The sequence below is a fragment of the Desmodus rotundus genome, chromosome 13 (assembly GCF_022682495.2).
Source record: "Desmodus rotundus isolate HL8 chromosome 13, HLdesRot8A.1, whole genome shotgun sequence".
NCBI lineage: Eukaryota > Metazoa > Chordata > Mammalia > Chiroptera > Phyllostomidae > Desmodus > Desmodus rotundus.
In genome coordinates this window covers 43,466,054-43,482,565 of record NC_071399.1, presented here as the reverse complement: position 1 = coordinate 43,482,565, position 16,512 = coordinate 43,466,054, and the positions used below count along the sequence as shown (strand labels likewise).

Sequence of the window (16,512 nt, the reverse complement as noted above, 5' to 3'; positions counted from 1 at the left end):
ACAATTGAACCCTAGGTTGCACGGTCTGTCTCACTCCCCCAGTTGTTCCTCCATTTATCTGCACACAAATGTGGGACTTCACTGTCTGCCAGCCACCTCCTTTCCGCCCAGGTCCTCAAGCCACTGCCTTGCTGCAAGTCTTCTCTGTCACACTGCCTGTCTCTTCCCCTCCTACCTGTCTAGATGAATGTTTCTACTTTAACTCCTTGGTTGTCAGACTTCCATATAGTTCAATTTTCTGTCAGTTCTGGTTGTTTTTTGTTTTTAAATTTGTTGTTGTCCTCCTTTTTGTTGTGCAAGGATGCACAATGTGTCTATCTACTCCTCCATCTTGGCCGGAAGTCTCTCTCTCTTTTTTTAGATGATATTTATTTATTTTTAGAGAGAGGTAAAGGGATCTTCAAGATATTTTATAGTCAGGCCCCAGCTTGTTTCTAGACTTCATCTTCTGCTCTTTCCTCCCAGTACCTTTGTAGGCTGCTTTCAGTACTTGGCTAGTGTAAATTGTGCTGCTATGAACATTGGGGTGCATAGGTTCTTTTGGATGGGTGTTGCAGGGTTCTTAGGGTATAATCCCAGCAGCAGAATTGCTAGGTCAAAAGGCAATTCCATTTTTACTTTTCTGAGGAAATTCCATACTGTTTTGCACAGTGGCCTCATCAGTCTGCATTCCCACCAACAATGTACTAGGGTTCCCTTTTCTTTGCATCCTCTCCAACATTTGTTTCCTGATTTGTTTATGTTGGCCATTCTGACTGGTGTGAGGTGGCATCTCATTGTGGTTTTAATTTGCGTGTCTCTGATGACTAGTGATGCTGAGCAACTTTTCATATGTCTCTGGGCCCTCTGTATGTGTTCCTTGCAGAAGTGTCTGTTCAAGTCCTTTGCCCATTATTTAATTGGGTTGTTTGTCGTCCTGGAGGGGAGTTGTGTGAGTTCTTTATATATTTGGAGTATCAGACCCTTGTCTGAGGTATCATTGACAAATATGTTTTCCTATGCTGTTGGTTCTCCTCTCATTTTAATGCTGTTTTCTTTAGCCATGCAGAAGCTTTTTATTTTGATGAGGTCCCATTTGTTTATTCTTTCCTTTATATCCCTTGCTTTAGGGGACATATCTGTGACGATGTTGCTGCGTGGAATGTCTGAGATTTACCTGCCAATGTTTTCCTGTAGGACTTTTATGGTGTTACAACTTATATTTAAGTCTTTTACCCACCTTGAATTTATTTTTGTGTATGGTGTAAGTGGGAAATAGTGTTTCATTTTTTGTCGTGTAGCTGTCCAGATCTCCCAACACCATTTGCTGAAGAGGCTATTTTTGCTCCATTTTATGTTCCTGCCTCCTTTGTCAAATATTAATTAACCGTAAAGACTTGGGTTGATTTCTGGGCTCTCTGTTCTTTTCCATGGGTCTATGTGCCTGTTTGTATGCCAGTACAAACTTTTGTTTGTATGCCAGTACCAGGCAGTTTTGATTACAGTGGCCTAGTAATACAGTTTGCTATCAGGTTTTGTGATCCCTCCTGCTTTGTTCTTCTTTCTCAAAATTGCTGCAGCTATTCGGGGTCGTTTATGGTTCCATATAAATTTCTGAAATGTTTGTTCTATGTCTGTGAAATATGTCATGGGTACTCTAATAGGGATTGCATTGAATCTATAAATTGCTTTGGGTAGTATGGCCATTTGATGATGTTAATTCTTCCAATCCATGAGCATGGTACATGCTTCCATTGGTTTGTGTCTTCCTTAATTTCTTTCTTCAGTGTTGTGTAGTTTTCTGAGTACAGGTCTTTTACCTCCTTGGTTAAGTTTATTCCTAGGTACTTCATTTTTCTTGTTGCTATGTCAAATGGGATTTTTTTCCTGATTTCTGTCTCTGATGTTTCATTGTTGGTGTAGAAGAATGCCTTTGATTTCTGAGTATTGACTTGTATCCAGATGTTTTGCCAAATTTATTTCTTAGGTCGAGTAGTTTTTGAGTGGAGTCTATAGGATTCTCCATGTACACTATCATGTCATCTACACACAGTGACAGTCCTTTCTTCCTCTCCATTTTGGATGCCTTTTACTTCTTTTTCTTGTCTGATTGCTGTGGCTAGGACTTCCAATACTATGTTGAATAGGAGTGGTGAGAGAGGGCATCTTTGTCTTCTCTTCACCTTAGTGGGAAAGCTCTAAGTTTTTGTCCATTGAGTATGATGTTGGCTGTAGGTCTCTCATATGTGGCCTTTATTATGTTGAAGAATGCTCCCTCTATTCCCACTTTGCCAAATGTTTTTATCATAAATGGGTGCTGTTCCTTATCAAATGCTTTTTTCCCATCTGTTGATATGATCAATTGGTTTTTGTCTTTGCTTTTGTTTATGTTGTGTATTATGTTTATTGATTTGCGAATATTGTACCATCCTTGCATCCCTGGGATGAACCCCACGTGGTCATGGTGTATGATCTTTTTAATGTATTGCTGGATGCAGTTTGCCAATATTTTGTTGAGAATTTTAGTGTCTATGTTCACCAGCAATATTGGCCTGAAGTTGTCTTTCTTTGTTATGTCTTTATCTGGTTTTGGGATTAGGATGATGCTGGCTTCTTAAAAAGAGTTTGGGAGTCTTCCATATTCTTGAATTTTTTGAAATAACCTGTGGTGATGGGGATTGGCACTCCCTTAATTGCTGTGTAGAATTCTCCTGTGAAACCGTCTTGTCCAAGTCTTTTGCATCTCAGAAGCTTTTTGAACACTGTTTCAATTTCATCAGGAGTTACTGGTCTGTTCAGGCTTTCTGCTTCTTCATTGAATTTTGGAAGATTATATTTTTCTAGAAATTTGTCCATTTCATCTAGGTTTTCACATTTCTTGGCATTTGGTTCTTCATAATAATTTCTTAAAATTCTTTGTTTTTCTGTGGTATCAGTTGTAGTCTCTTCTCTTTCATTTCTGTTTCTGTTTATTGGGGTCCTCTCTCTTTTGTTCTTGATGATCCTGTTTAAGGGCTTGTCGATGTTCTTTATCTTTTCAGATAGCCATCTCCTGGATTCATTGATCCTTACAATTGTGCTTTTAGTCTCTATGTCATTTAATTCTTCTCTGATCTTGGTTATTTCCTTCCTTGTACTTGCTCTGGGTTGTCTTTGTTGATGTTTCTGGAGTTATTGTAGGTGTAGGGTTACGTTGGGTATTTGAAATGTTTCAATTTTTTTTTAGGTAGGCCTGTGTCAGTATGAACTTCCCTCTCAGGACTGCCGTTGCTGTGTACCATAGGTTTGGATTGTTGTGAGTTCATTTTTGTTTGTTTCCAGAAATTTTTGATTTCTTCCCTAATCTCATTCTTCTCCCATTCATTGTTTAATAGCATGCTACTCAATTTCCATGTTTTTGAGTGTTTTGGGCTTTTTTCCTTGAGATTTGTTTCTAGTTTCAGGCCTTTATGGTCAGAGAAAATGCTTCATATGATTTCAATTTTCTTGAACTTGTGGCTTCTTTGTGTCCTATCATGTGCTCTATCTTTGAAAATGTTCCATGTGCATTTGAAAAGAACTTGTATTTTGCTTCTTTGGGATGAAAGGCTCCATATATAAGTCCATTTTGTCTAGGGTATTGTTAAGTGACACAATATCTTTGTTGATACTTTGTTTGGAAGATCTGTCTATCTTTGACAGTGGGGTATTAAAATCCCCTACTATAATTGTGTTGCTGTCAAAATCTTTCTTGAAGTCCTCCAAGATTTTCTCTATGTATTTGGGTGCTCCTATGTTGGGTGCATATATACTTACAATGTTGATGTCTTCTTGGTGCATTCTTCCTTTTGAGTATTTTGAAGTGACCTTCTGGGTATCTGTTTATGGCCCTTTTTTTGAAGTCTATTTTGTCTGATATGAGTATTGCTATCCCTGCTTTTTTTTTCCTGTCCGGTTGGTTGGAAAATTCTTTCCAGCCCTTCACTTTCAGTCTGTGTAGGTCTTTTGTCATGAGATGGTCTCTTGTAGGCAGCATATGTGTAGGTCCTGCTTTCGTATGCATTCAGCTATTCTATGTCTTTTGATTGGAGCATTTAATCCATTTACATTTAAGGTTATTATTAATAGGTACTTATTCACTGCCGATTTTTTGTACCTGTATTCTTCTCTCTCTCTGTCTTTTCCTTCCTTTCCTTAAAGCAGTCCATTTAGAATCTCTTGCCAAGCTGGTTTGGTGGAAGTGTATTCTTTTAGACTTCTTTTGTCTGAGAAACTCCTTATTTGGCCTTCTATTTTGATTGTGAGCCTTGCTGGGTAAAGGAGTCTTGGTTGCAGGCCTCTGGTTCTCATGACTTGGAATACTTTTTGCCATTCCCTTCTGGCTTGGAGTGTTTCCATTGAGAAGTCAGTTGCTAACCTTATCGGGGTTCCCTTGTATGTTACTTCCTGTTTCCCCCTTGCTGACTTTGAGATCCACTCTTTGTCTTGGAATTTTGCCATTTTAATTATAATGTGTCTTGCAGTGTGCCTCTTTGGGTTCTTCTTGATTGGGACTCTCTGTGATTCCTGGATTTATGTGACTTTTTCTCTCATCAGATTAGGGAAATTTTCCATCATTACTTTTTCAAACAGGTTTTCTATTCCTTGGTCTTCCTCTTCTCTTTCTGGTATCCATTATTATATGGATATTATTGTGTCTCATGTTGTCCTGTATTTCCCTTAACCCCTCTTCATTCTTTCTGAGCCTCTTTTCATTTTCTTGCTCATTCTGGGTGCTTTTTCTACCTTGTACTCCAGTTCGCTGATCTGATCCTCTGCTTCATCAGGCCTGCTTTTGATTCCTTTTACTGTGTTCTTCAGTTCCAAAATTGTATTCTTCCTTTCCTCTTGGCCCTTGTGGATAGTTTATCTTTCCTTTTTTATGTTGATATACTTTGCAGGGAGTTCATTGTAGTTTCCCTGTAGTTTTTGGTAATTCTGTGTGAGTTCATGAAGCTTCCTTGTAACCAATTCCTTCAACTCATTATCTGATAGTTGACTTGCCTCTTTTTCATTTAGCATTGTTTCTGAGACTTCTCCCTTTCCTTTCATGTGGGGATTTTTTCTTTGTCTTCCCATTGTTTGTGAGACTCTTCCTGTTAGCGTCTGCTTCTGAAGTTCCTCTGTTCTGACCCCTGGGTTTTTGGTGTAAAGTTCTCTTATAGAATACCTTTGAGAATTAATGGTGTAGTGTCCTTGATCTCCCGATCTTACTGATCTTGGGCTGTGGTTTATGTTGGCTCTGTGTATGTCTTTGGTTTTTGGTTTTTGTTGGGTCTTTGGTGGGTCTGTCCCACCAGCTGGTTTTGTGAGTGTCAGTGTGTCCCCCACCTCTTTTTTTCTGTTGTGCAGGTGTGGGCAGGTTGTGTTGGAGCTGGCTCTTCTGTATGTACAAGGTTTTTAGGCTTTTCTGTTGCTCTTGTTCAGTTGTTTATTCTGAGTAATTTCTTCACTATTTAGTTGGTTTTCGAGATAGGTCCTAGGTTGAGTTAGTGTGACTTTCACTCCCTCCTTCACTTTCTTCTGTTCTTAGCTGTTGATATTTCCTTTGTTGGTGGGTTTCCTCTTCCTGGAGGTATCCTGATGTTCACAGCTTATACTTACTCTTTTTTGTATAGGTTGTAGGGGGAAGGCGAAATGGTTTAAGAGAGCAGGAGTGAATTATATGATATTTAAAGTACCAGCCCTTAGAGAAGAGATAGGAGATACTCTGGACATGTATAGTGTTAACCGTGATAATTCACCCACCTAGCCACATTTTAGAAAGGGTGGAAAGAAGATAAGACACATGTTGGGCGGGGGGGGAGGATTGTGAGTTGGTCTAGAGAGCTGTGAGCTTGTCGGAGGTCAGATTATGAGGTAAAGTGATAGTAAAGGGTAGAAAATAGGTGTAATATGTGAGAGAATAGAGCTAGCCACACCAGTAATAACGTTCAAGAAACAGTGAAGTAAGCTGAGATTTGGGAGGGGTTCTGTGTAGTATTTAAAACCGTATGGAAGAGCTATTATTTACAATAGTAATGGAGAAACAATCATATGACAGAATCCATGTGATCTGGATAACTAGAATAGGGAGTATAGGTCCTAGAGTAGTGTGGTAATGGAACACAAGTGAAGTGAAAGACAGTTAATTAACCATACACTATGAAAGAGAGAACAAGGGAAAGCAGGCAAACAATGCAAATTGACCAGTCAAGTGAAGAAGACTAAACAGAAAGAAGAGAGATACAAAAATATCAATAAAATGAGTGATATAACAATAATGAAAAAAGTAATAATACAAATATACAATAACTTGCAAGTTCTCTGGAGTAGCAAAGTGAAATTTGTTTCACTGTTTCAGCTGTTGGGATTCCCCCTTTTTGGGTCCAACCCTGGTCTTTTCAGTTCCAGGTTTTATCGTCTCACTGGTGGGGATTTAAAAAAAAAAAAAAGACGGAAGGAAGAAGACATATAAAGGGAGAGAAAGAAGGAGTAGAACAAGAAAGCAGGAAAGAGAGTAAGAAGGTGTTAAAAGAGAGAAAAAATAATAAAATAATAATAATAAAGAATTACTTTAAGAAAGAAAAAAAAAAGCAAGGCTGCTGGCTTCAAACTGGCCAAGCCAGTTTTGCTGGGTTTTTTGGCTGCAGCCAACTCCAGGGCCTAGCCCAGCTCTTCTCCATCTGGATCAGCACTCAGGCAGCCTCTGGCCCAGCTCTGCAGTACCCCCCAGACCCCCAGGTTCAGGCACTCACCCTCCTCCAGGCTATGGTGCATGTGGGGCCTTCTGTGATTCACACTCTCCCTGGTGCCTGTGGTCTTAGGTTCCTCAAGTTGCATTCTCCCTGGTGAACACCTCTGGGGGAGGCTGGGTGGAGAGGAGACTGGAGCTGCTGCTGCAAGAGAATTCCCCAAAGTGCCCCCAGGGTCTTTTTCTTTTTGAGAAAATCTTCCTGCTCAATCCTGGAGCTCCATACAAGGAAGGGCCTGTCCTCTCACACAGCCCACCTCTCCAGCTAGACTGGGGACCGTCCGGGTCAGGGCCCCACAGGGCCCAACTCTCAACTCTCCCCAGCCAGTGCCAAAGGTCTCCCTGTGTTTACTGCACTTCATCCTTATTCCCCTCCCTGTGACTTCAAGCAACCAGGTCTCTCTCTGTGCTGCTCAAGCCTTGCTTGGCAGGGGAGGGAGCTGTTAACCCAGCTGTCTCCCAGGAGTCCTGCCCAATAGGCGCAGGCCTTGGGCTGCAGTCTTCCTGGTCCTCGCGCTTGTCCCAGGGACCTTTTTGTCCTGAAGCAATCCCCTTACCATCTGTTTTTTCAGTATCCTCTATACTTTTTGGTCTCCTATCTTCATAAACGCTGGGGTACTGTTGGCTGTTTGCTTTGTTCCTCAGTAGATCAGCTAGGTGTTTCACTAGTGTGTAGGGGGAAGTGGACTCTGTTCCCACCTATCTTGCCGCCATCTTAAGTCTCAGAAAGTTTATATTTTTAAAGAGAAAATAAACAAGTCATAGAGTTTATTGATTATCCAAAATTCTCACAACTCATCTGATTCTAGCGTTAAAGTAGAATAAAAGGCCAGCAGGGCCTTAATGCAAAATAATCACTCCAGTCCTCTCAACACCTGGTTTTTTTGGCCTACCTTTATCTACCTCATGCTTCCTAGTCAACTGTTCTTCCATTTGTTGGGTACCTGCTGATGGAGAAATCAATAGATATTCCTTTAAACCCAGTCTCTGTGGTAGGTTTGTCATGCCCAAATATCACCCAGGGCAGCTGAAGTCAGCCAGCACCTTCCATAAAATTAAGCAACTGTCAATACCATAGGGGCTGGAGGAATAGCTGGGATTCATTCTTGCAATGTGTTCTTCTTACATCTTATAATCATTCAATTACTTAACCTGCATAGTTTCTGGCTTTGGACTCTTGGTAGGATCCTTGAGCAAGGAGCCATGAGGACACCTCATTGCCATCACCCCTGCCCATGAGCCAAAACATCAGAATAAACTACAGATGATGAACATGAGGACAAAGAAGCAATGAATGGTGCTGAAGAGCTTTCAAGATGACATCTAAAGTGCTTATACTTCACATTTTACCAAGAAACACTGTGGCCCATCCAAAGAGGTCTATGTACATTTTTGGAAATGATTCTAAAGACCAAGAAGTTTGGTTTCAATTAATTATGTATGAAAATTTATAAACAATGATGGAATTCTAAATGTAGTGAAACTGGGTCATCTAGGACCAGGATAATCTAGGCCAAACCTGCAAAGTTAATATATCACATAAAAATTTAACTACAGAGAAAGGGGGAGGCTATAAACCGTGGAAGGCAGCAAAAAAGGAAGAAATCCCACCCTTCGCCCCCCACCCCCCCAGCCACCAAGAGACTCCTGCGGGAGAGGAATAGGGAGCAAGAGAGAAAGAGAAGCATCAATGTGTGAGGGAGAAACATCAGTTTGCCGCTCACATGCATCCCAACTGGGGACCAGCCTGCAACTCAGGTGACTTGTTCTTGTTTGCCCTGATGAAAAAGTCCTCAAAGGGAAACATTTTCCCCATGTGGAAGAGGTGAAAAAAGGAACAGCTGAAGAACTGAAAGGCATCAAAATCGTTGAGTTCAAAAACTGTTTTGAGTGGTGGGAAAAAGTCTTGATAGATGTATCACATCAAAGAGTGAGTATTGGAGAACCAAGATGGCGGCGTAGGTAGACACACTGCGCCTCCTCGCACAACCAGAACTGACAGAGAATCAAACGGCAAGGGGGTCCGACACCAAGGAAATAAAAAATAAATATTCATCCAGACCGGTAGGAGGGGCGGAGACGGGCACCGGGGTGGAGAGGATTCGCGAGGCTGTGGCGGGATCAAGACTGGCAGAGTGTGGGATAAACGGGGCAGGCAGTCTGACCACTAGCAGGCCCTGCGGCCCCACATTCGTGCAGATAAACCCAGAGGGACGGACTCAGAGTGGCGGAGAACGGGGCAGGCAGAGCAGGGGTAGCACACCGCAGCCCCACATTCGAACATAGATAAACCAGACGAATGGCGGGGAACGAAGCAGACCGCGCAACCCAGGGCTCCAGCTTGGGGAAATAAAGCCTCAAACCTCTGATTGAAAACACCCGTGGGGGTTGGGGTGGCAGCAGGAGAAACCCCCAGCCTCACAGGAGAGGTCCTTGGAGAGACCCACAGGGGCCTAGAGTGTGCACAAGCCCACCCACTCGGGAACCAGCACCAGAGGGAACCAATTTGATTGCGGGTAGTGGAGGGAGTGACTGAAATCGGGCAGAGAGTGGAGCGGGCACCATTGCTCCCTCTCAGCCCCTCCCCCACGTACAGCGTCACAGCGCAGCAACCAGCATTACCCTGCCCCATGGAACACCTAAGGTTCCGCCCCTTAAAGTAACAGACACGCCAAGACAAAAAAAAAATGGCCCAAATGACAGAACACTTCAAAGCTCCAGAAAAAATACAACTAAGCGAGGAAGAGATAGCCAACCTATCGGATGCACAGTTCAAAGCACTGGTTATCAAGATGCTCACAGAACTGGTTGAATCTGTTCAAAAAGTAGATGAAAAAATGCAGCCTATGCTAAGAGAAACAAAGGAAAATGTACAGGGAACCAATAGTGATGCGAAGGAAACTGGGACTCAAATCAATGGTGTGGACCAGAACGAAGAAAGAAACATCCAACCAGAAAAGAATGAAGAAACAAGAACTCAGAAAAATGAGGAGAGGCTTAGGAACCTCTAGGACATCTTGAAACGTTCCAACATCTGAATTATAGGGGTGCCAGGAGAAGAGGAAGAACAAAAAATTGAAAACTTATTTGAACAAATAATGAAGGAGAACTTCCCTAATCTGGCAAAGGAAACAGACTTCCAGGAAGTCCAGGAAGCTCAGAGAGTCCCAAAGAAGCTGGACCCAAGGAGGAACACACCAAGGCACATCATAATTACATTACCCAAGATTAAACACAAGGACCTACATCCAAGATTACTGTATCCAGCAAAGCTATCATTTAGAATGGAAGGGAAGATAACATGCTTCTCAGATAAGGTCAAGTTAAAGAAGTTCATCATCACCAAGCCCTTATTATATGAAATCTTAAAGGGAGTTACCTAAGAAAAAGAAGATAAAAAATATGAACAGTAAAAATGACAGCAAACTCACAGTTATTAACGACCACACCTAAAACCAAAACAAAAGAAGACTAAGCAAACAACTAGAACAGAAACAGAACCACAGAAATGGAGATCACATGGAGGGTTGTCAATAGGGGAGTGGGAGGGGGAGAAGGGGGGAAAGGTACAGAGAATAAGTAGCATAGATGATAGGTGGAAAATAGACAGGGGGAGGGTAAGAATAGTGTAGGACATGTAGAAGACATAGAACTTATAAGTATGACCCATGGACATGAACTATAGGGGGGGAATGTGGGAGGGAGGGGGTGGGCAGGATGGAGTGGAGTTGGGGGGGGGAATGGGACAACTGTAATAGCATAATCAATAAATATATTTAAAAAAAATTTAACTACAAAATGCCACAAACTCATTTAACAGGAAATTTTCTTTTTTCCATATAAAATTTTCTTTGTTTCTCGATCAGTTTTCCCCCTCAATATTGAGTTGTAGAATAGAATTGAAATTTGTAGGTAAAAAAACTACTGTTTCAAAATGGAAATTGATGATATATTTGTATCCAATCTGAGAAGCCCTCAAAAGCATGAGTTTTTCTTTGAGTTCTCAAAGGCCAGAGCTCCCTTTTCCTTCCATGTCTTTGGAAACAGTTGGTTTAGCTTATAATATGTGAATGCTTGAACACCCTATAAAACTTGTCTAGTGGGCAAACTGAAATGTGCCAACAGCAAAGCACTTCATACCTGCAATAGGTCATAATTGCAGTCAGATGTCTCCATGGTGACCTCTCTGAGCCATGAGGACAGAACTGTGGGGTTCACGACATACCACGACAGGAGTAACCACAGTGCCGAAAACAGCATTGACTACTGTAAGCCATCCCCAAACCTTAAATTTAGATGAAAAAAATTAAGAACTTAATCCACATTGAGGGATAGATAAGGGTGATAATGGAGGGAAAGTACCTTTGTGTGAGATCCAGGGGGCAACTGCAACTCTGTTACCTTCCGGAGTCCCCATAGTAGTACCTAAGAAGAAGGAAAGACCAGAAAAAAGTGATTTTGAGCACTGACTGGAAAGACACCAAGAATGAAAGAATAAGAATTTCATGAGTGCTCATTGTTCAATAGTGTGTCCTAAATTACCTGGTGACTGTCTCCGTGTACTTAAGAAAGTACCATTTTATTAGAATTGCCCAAAATAACATAAACTATTGTCCTAATTATTTGTATAGCCTTCTTGAATCACCCAAAATGAGTTTTTATTTCATTTAGGTGGTTCAGGAGAGAAACCTTTCCAGGACCCATGTATGAGCACAGCTGTTTTCCGTGATCAGGATCCTTGCAGTACATACCCAAGTAAGATATATTTTATTCCATCTCTGGACACTGCTAATTGTGTTCTTTATTTCCTTTCTAACAGAAAACTCTTACTATGATATTTCTTTTTTTAATTGATTTTGAGAGAGAGATTTGTTGTTCCACTTACTTAGGCATTCATTGGTTGATTCTTGTAAGTGCCCTGACCAGGGATCAAACACAATTTTGGTGTATTGGGATTATGCTGTAACCAACTGAGCTACTTGGACAGAGCATTTTTATTTCTTGATCATTTCACCTTCTATTCACCAATTAATCAAAATCCAATTCACCAGGATATTTTACCTGACTTTCCTATAGAAAAAAAGCACTTAAAAGCAGTATGACACAGAGATGCTTAACTTTTTCAAGTGTCTCAAACTTCCGTTTAAAATTTTTAGAATTCCCATCTTAGGCTTCTATACATTACAGTTGTGTGCTCTCAGAGGTTAAGTGCATTTTATCTTAATTTTCAGAGATCAAGTAAATGAGAGAAAACATCATTCATTTTTATCGTAGAATAATTAATCCCTAAGTAGTCAAAAGACTACCTTCCCCTAGAAAATAATTCTCTAAGTAGGCATAAAAAAAGCCAAAATGTCATCTTACAAAGAAAAATAGATATAGGGGATTTGTCAATGGCAACATCTTTATTATATAAAATTTAATATAGACCTCCCTAAACAGTTTGGCTCCACTGTTCTGTCACTTAAGTGTTTCTGCCTATATATGTTGGAACTTTCATAACATCAGTAGTCTAGTTAATCCTCTAGAACATAGTTATGAACCACCAAATGAAAAATACCTGAGTGGCCAAATAATTGTCAAGTTCATGCATGGTACTCTACATGAAATATAGTCAGTTCTCTACTTTGTACCTATTTCATATTCCATCTAATGCACTTGGTCATCTGGTTTCCAAAACACATAGAAATCAAGATGATGATAGCAGCTGATAAGCAGAGACAGCTGTCATTTTACATTGGCAGCTCCAGGAAGTGGCAGTTGACTGACAGGGAAAATGGAGGGAGAGAAATCTTCTAAAATACAAGCAGAGATATTACACCTCAAGTCCCAGAGATCCAGAGTAACCCAAAGTGGCCTCTGTAATCATCACTCTATTTCAATACAGTGTGATAATTGATTTAATGATACTCAAATTTTGTATCTGAAAAGATACAAAAGATACACTGGGGTTCTAGATGAGGACATAGAGGCCTAGAAAAGCATTGAAAGCCCAGTTCAAGGTCATAGTAGGTTGGTGGTGAAGCTGCAAATGGAGCCAGGATCTCCTGACCCCAATAAATTTTTTCATGACAAAATGATTGAAGCCTCATTGGTTAAATATGAAGATTAACTGAGATAATTATAGAAGGTTAGCACTCACAGAAAATGATCAAAATCTTGTTAGCTTTTGTGTTAAAAACCTGATATTTTAAAAAGATTGCACATTTTTATACTAATTGATTAAGTAACTTTGATCTTTCAGAAAATTAAGTTCCATGAAGCAATCCATTCTCAGATGCTAAATGTCACCTCTTCAGAAAGGTTTCCCCTGACCACCCTATTAAAAATAGAGCCTCTTTCACTTTCTATCTCCTTGCCTTGATTTAATATGCTTTGTAACCTATCAACATATGAAGGTACATATATATTTTCCCATAAAGTTTCTTCTAAAGTGAAAGCTTAATATCATGACTTTTTTTCTAGTTTTTAAATAAAATAGTCCTTTTCTTTCCTCAGAAAAGATTTAGTCCTTATTCTCAATCTTGTAACCACAAAGCAATTAATTCTGAGTAACAAAGTAATGGGATCCCTTTAAAATGATGGTGCTTAAATGCAAAGACTAATATTCCATTTTTAAGCTGAATTCTATCAATATTTTATAAATGTAATTATTTTTAAGAGAAAATACTTGGCCTATGGTATAGCTGAATCCCTGTAACACAAGCATTTTTATAACATGGCTCCAATGTCACTCTTATTTTAGATGGCAGAACTTAAAACATATTCCTGCCTTTCTCATTACTTTTCTGCATTCTTTAAAAAAGCAGGCATATTATCTCTGACAATCAAGCACAAACTTAAGCATAAACAAAATTAATTAGAAAAATGCTTAGAATGAGATGGGAAGACACCATTGGCATCTCAGTATTAGTTTGACCTAATTTCTTTGTAAAACATCCTTTCTAAGTGAGAGGTAGAAAAACAGATTAGATTATATGGTTGAAGATGTAGAGAAATACCAAGAAAATACCACTTCTTAAATTATCAAAAATAAAAATAAAAGTAATCCCCTAACATAAAATGTTGTGTAATTTACTTTAACATTTTGCTTACTTGTTCTTCCACTGTCTTTACATTCATTAGTGGATTCCTAGGTGTTAAAGAAACCCTTGCAATCAGAGATCAAAAGGGAATTAGAATTTAAGATGACTAATGTTCAATGTACTGCCACTAGTTCCCTCTCATGATATTTCTATTATGAATTAAAAACCTCCTCTGCTTGACCTCTAAGTGTTGGGATGTCTCAGGACTGAGTCCTTCACCCTCTTTTCTCTTCTGCGGGTGATGTCATCCACTTCCACACTTCCAATGCCATACATGTGAAGACTTAAATTATTTCCAACTCTGCCCTCTTCCTGAGTTCCTGGCCCTTCTGTCCAACTGCTTCTTTGACACAACCTTTTGGATGTCTACGAGGCGTTTCAAACTTCCTAGGAAGGAAACCTGACTTATTTTTTTCTTTCCAGACCATAGCCAAAGACATCCTCATCTTAATGGCATCACAACTGCTCAGATCAAAAACCTAGGCATCCTTGATTTGTCCTCTCACCCCCATCAGAGGTGGAACCACCATGAAGCTCATGAAGCTTAAGCTGCTGAACCCTTCAAATGCACAGAAACCTTCTAAGGCACTTCATTTTGTATTGTTTATTTTTCTTGTAGGTGGCCCTCAAATTATGTAAATTTCATGTCCCACAAAACTTGAATCTGCTTCTGCACCCTATGTCCAGCTCTATTTTCAAAAGAAAAGTTATCTAAATCTGACCACTTCAGACATTGGGGATCACTGTAGCCCAAGCCATCATCTTCTCTGACCTGGAGTGCTACAATGGCATCCTAATGCTCGCCCACCTTCCCCACTTCCCTCCTAGAGTTTATTTCCTATATAGGAGCCAAAACGATCCTTTAAAGCTGTTTTCCAGGTCATATCTCTTACTTAATCATCAAATGCCTTCCCATTCCACTTACAAGTCATAATACTGTACTATTACAATGCCCTAAGTGATCTGGCCCCTACTTACCTCCTAGCACCCTCCCTCATAGCTCATCCCCGTCTATACCAGTCTTTCCTTGCTGGAATACACTAGACTCACTTTTGACTTGGGGTTTTTGCACTGTTTCCTATTTAGGGGAATTCCCCCCTTTTCTTTGCTTGTGTCCTCATATTTCAAGTCTCAGCTCAGATACCACCTCCCCTCAAAAGACTGTGTCCCTTAAGTAGTGCCAACTCTTCCTCAGTCATTCTTGATCCTGTTATTCTTTTTTTGCCAGTGGTCACTATTTGAAAATACCTTTTCTACTCAGTTTACTTGTTCATTGTCTGATTTCCTTGAAAAGATTTTGAGGTCCATGAAGGTGGGAACTCAGTCCACTTGCTCACCACTGAATCCTCACAGCCTATGAGTGCCCACTGCAGAGAAGGTGCCCAATAAATATTTGCTAAGTAAATTGTTTGTTGAATAAATACTAATAGTAAAATGTAGCATAAAGCAGTACTACACATAGAGTGAATAAAATTTGAAGAATATGAACTATGGTAAAGTTCCTTTTATTTCTTCTTTATTAACTTTAGACCATTAAAAAATCTATCTTGCCAGGGGATGCTAATTTGAGATGTGGATTTATGTCACAGTTAATATTCCACTATGTAAGCCATCATAATGTATGAGGTAAAATATGTATGTCATTGTGTCCAAACTGGAAGATACTTGCTTTAAGTAGCAAATAGATGGAGAGGAAATTATAGAGATTAAATCATATCTGAATCTCCCCATTTCTCTTCTCCCCCAAATAATGGTTTAGGAATGTTCAGAAGGTTTGAGAAGTATGAATGTTATCATCCATGTATTCTGAACTGAGTTAAAAGTATTGTGAAAAATAGAAAAAAAAAGTCAGTAATCAAGGTCTAGATCAAGTTCCTTTAGATATCTAAGAAAAAACAATTTTTAAATAGCTTTCTTGAGATATCATTTACATACCATAAAGTTCACCCTTTTAAAGTGTACAGTAGAGTGTTTAGAATATTTAGAGTTGTGCATCCATACCACTATCAGATTCCAGAATATTTTTACCACCCCAAAATGAAACTCCATACCCATTAGCAGTCACTCCACATTCCCTCCTCTCCTATTCTGCTCACCCTCAGTCCCCCCAGGCCCCTAACAACCACTATTGTACTTTCTGTCTGTATGGATGTGCTGATTCTGGACATTTCAATCAAATGAACCAAAAAATATGTGACTTTTTATGTCTGGTTTAACTTATCATGTTTGTATTTATTTATTTATTTACTTGTTTGTTTTTTGGGGAAAGGAAGGAGAAAGAGAGGGAGAGAAACATTAATGTGTGGTTGCCTCTTGCACACCCCCTACTGGGGACCTGGCCTGCAACCCAGGTTATGTGCCCTGACTGGGAATCAAACCCTTTGGTTCACAGGCTGGCACTCAGTCCATTGAGCCACACCAGCCAGGGTACTTACCGTGTTTTTAAAGTTTATCCATGTTGTAGCATGTATCAATACTTTTTTTCTTTTTAATGATAAATAATATCTCATTGTATGGTTATACCACATTTTGTTTATCTGCCCATCAATAGATATACATTTGGCTTGTTTCTACTTTATGGCTATTATGAATATGTACAAGTTTCTATGTAGACATGTTACCATTTCTCTTGAGCATATACTTACTAGAATTGCCACGTCACATAACTCTATGTGTAACTTTTGGAGAAGTACCAAA

General features: G+C 39.8%; 1 long non-coding RNA gene across 1 annotated transcript; it reads right to left on the bottom strand.

The window, feature by feature from the left end:
* Nucleotides 1-1,729: 1,729 nt before the first annotated feature.
* Nucleotides 1,730-11,138, bottom strand: LOC123478554 (uncharacterized). The gene is made up of 3 exons (XR_006653777.3): nt 11,093-11,138; nt 10,871-11,015; nt 1,730-6,875 (listed from the first exon to the last, which is right to left on the bottom strand). It is a non-coding gene; the product is annotated as an uncharacterized lncRNA (long non-coding RNA).
* Nucleotides 11,139-16,512: the final 5,374 nt, after the last annotated feature.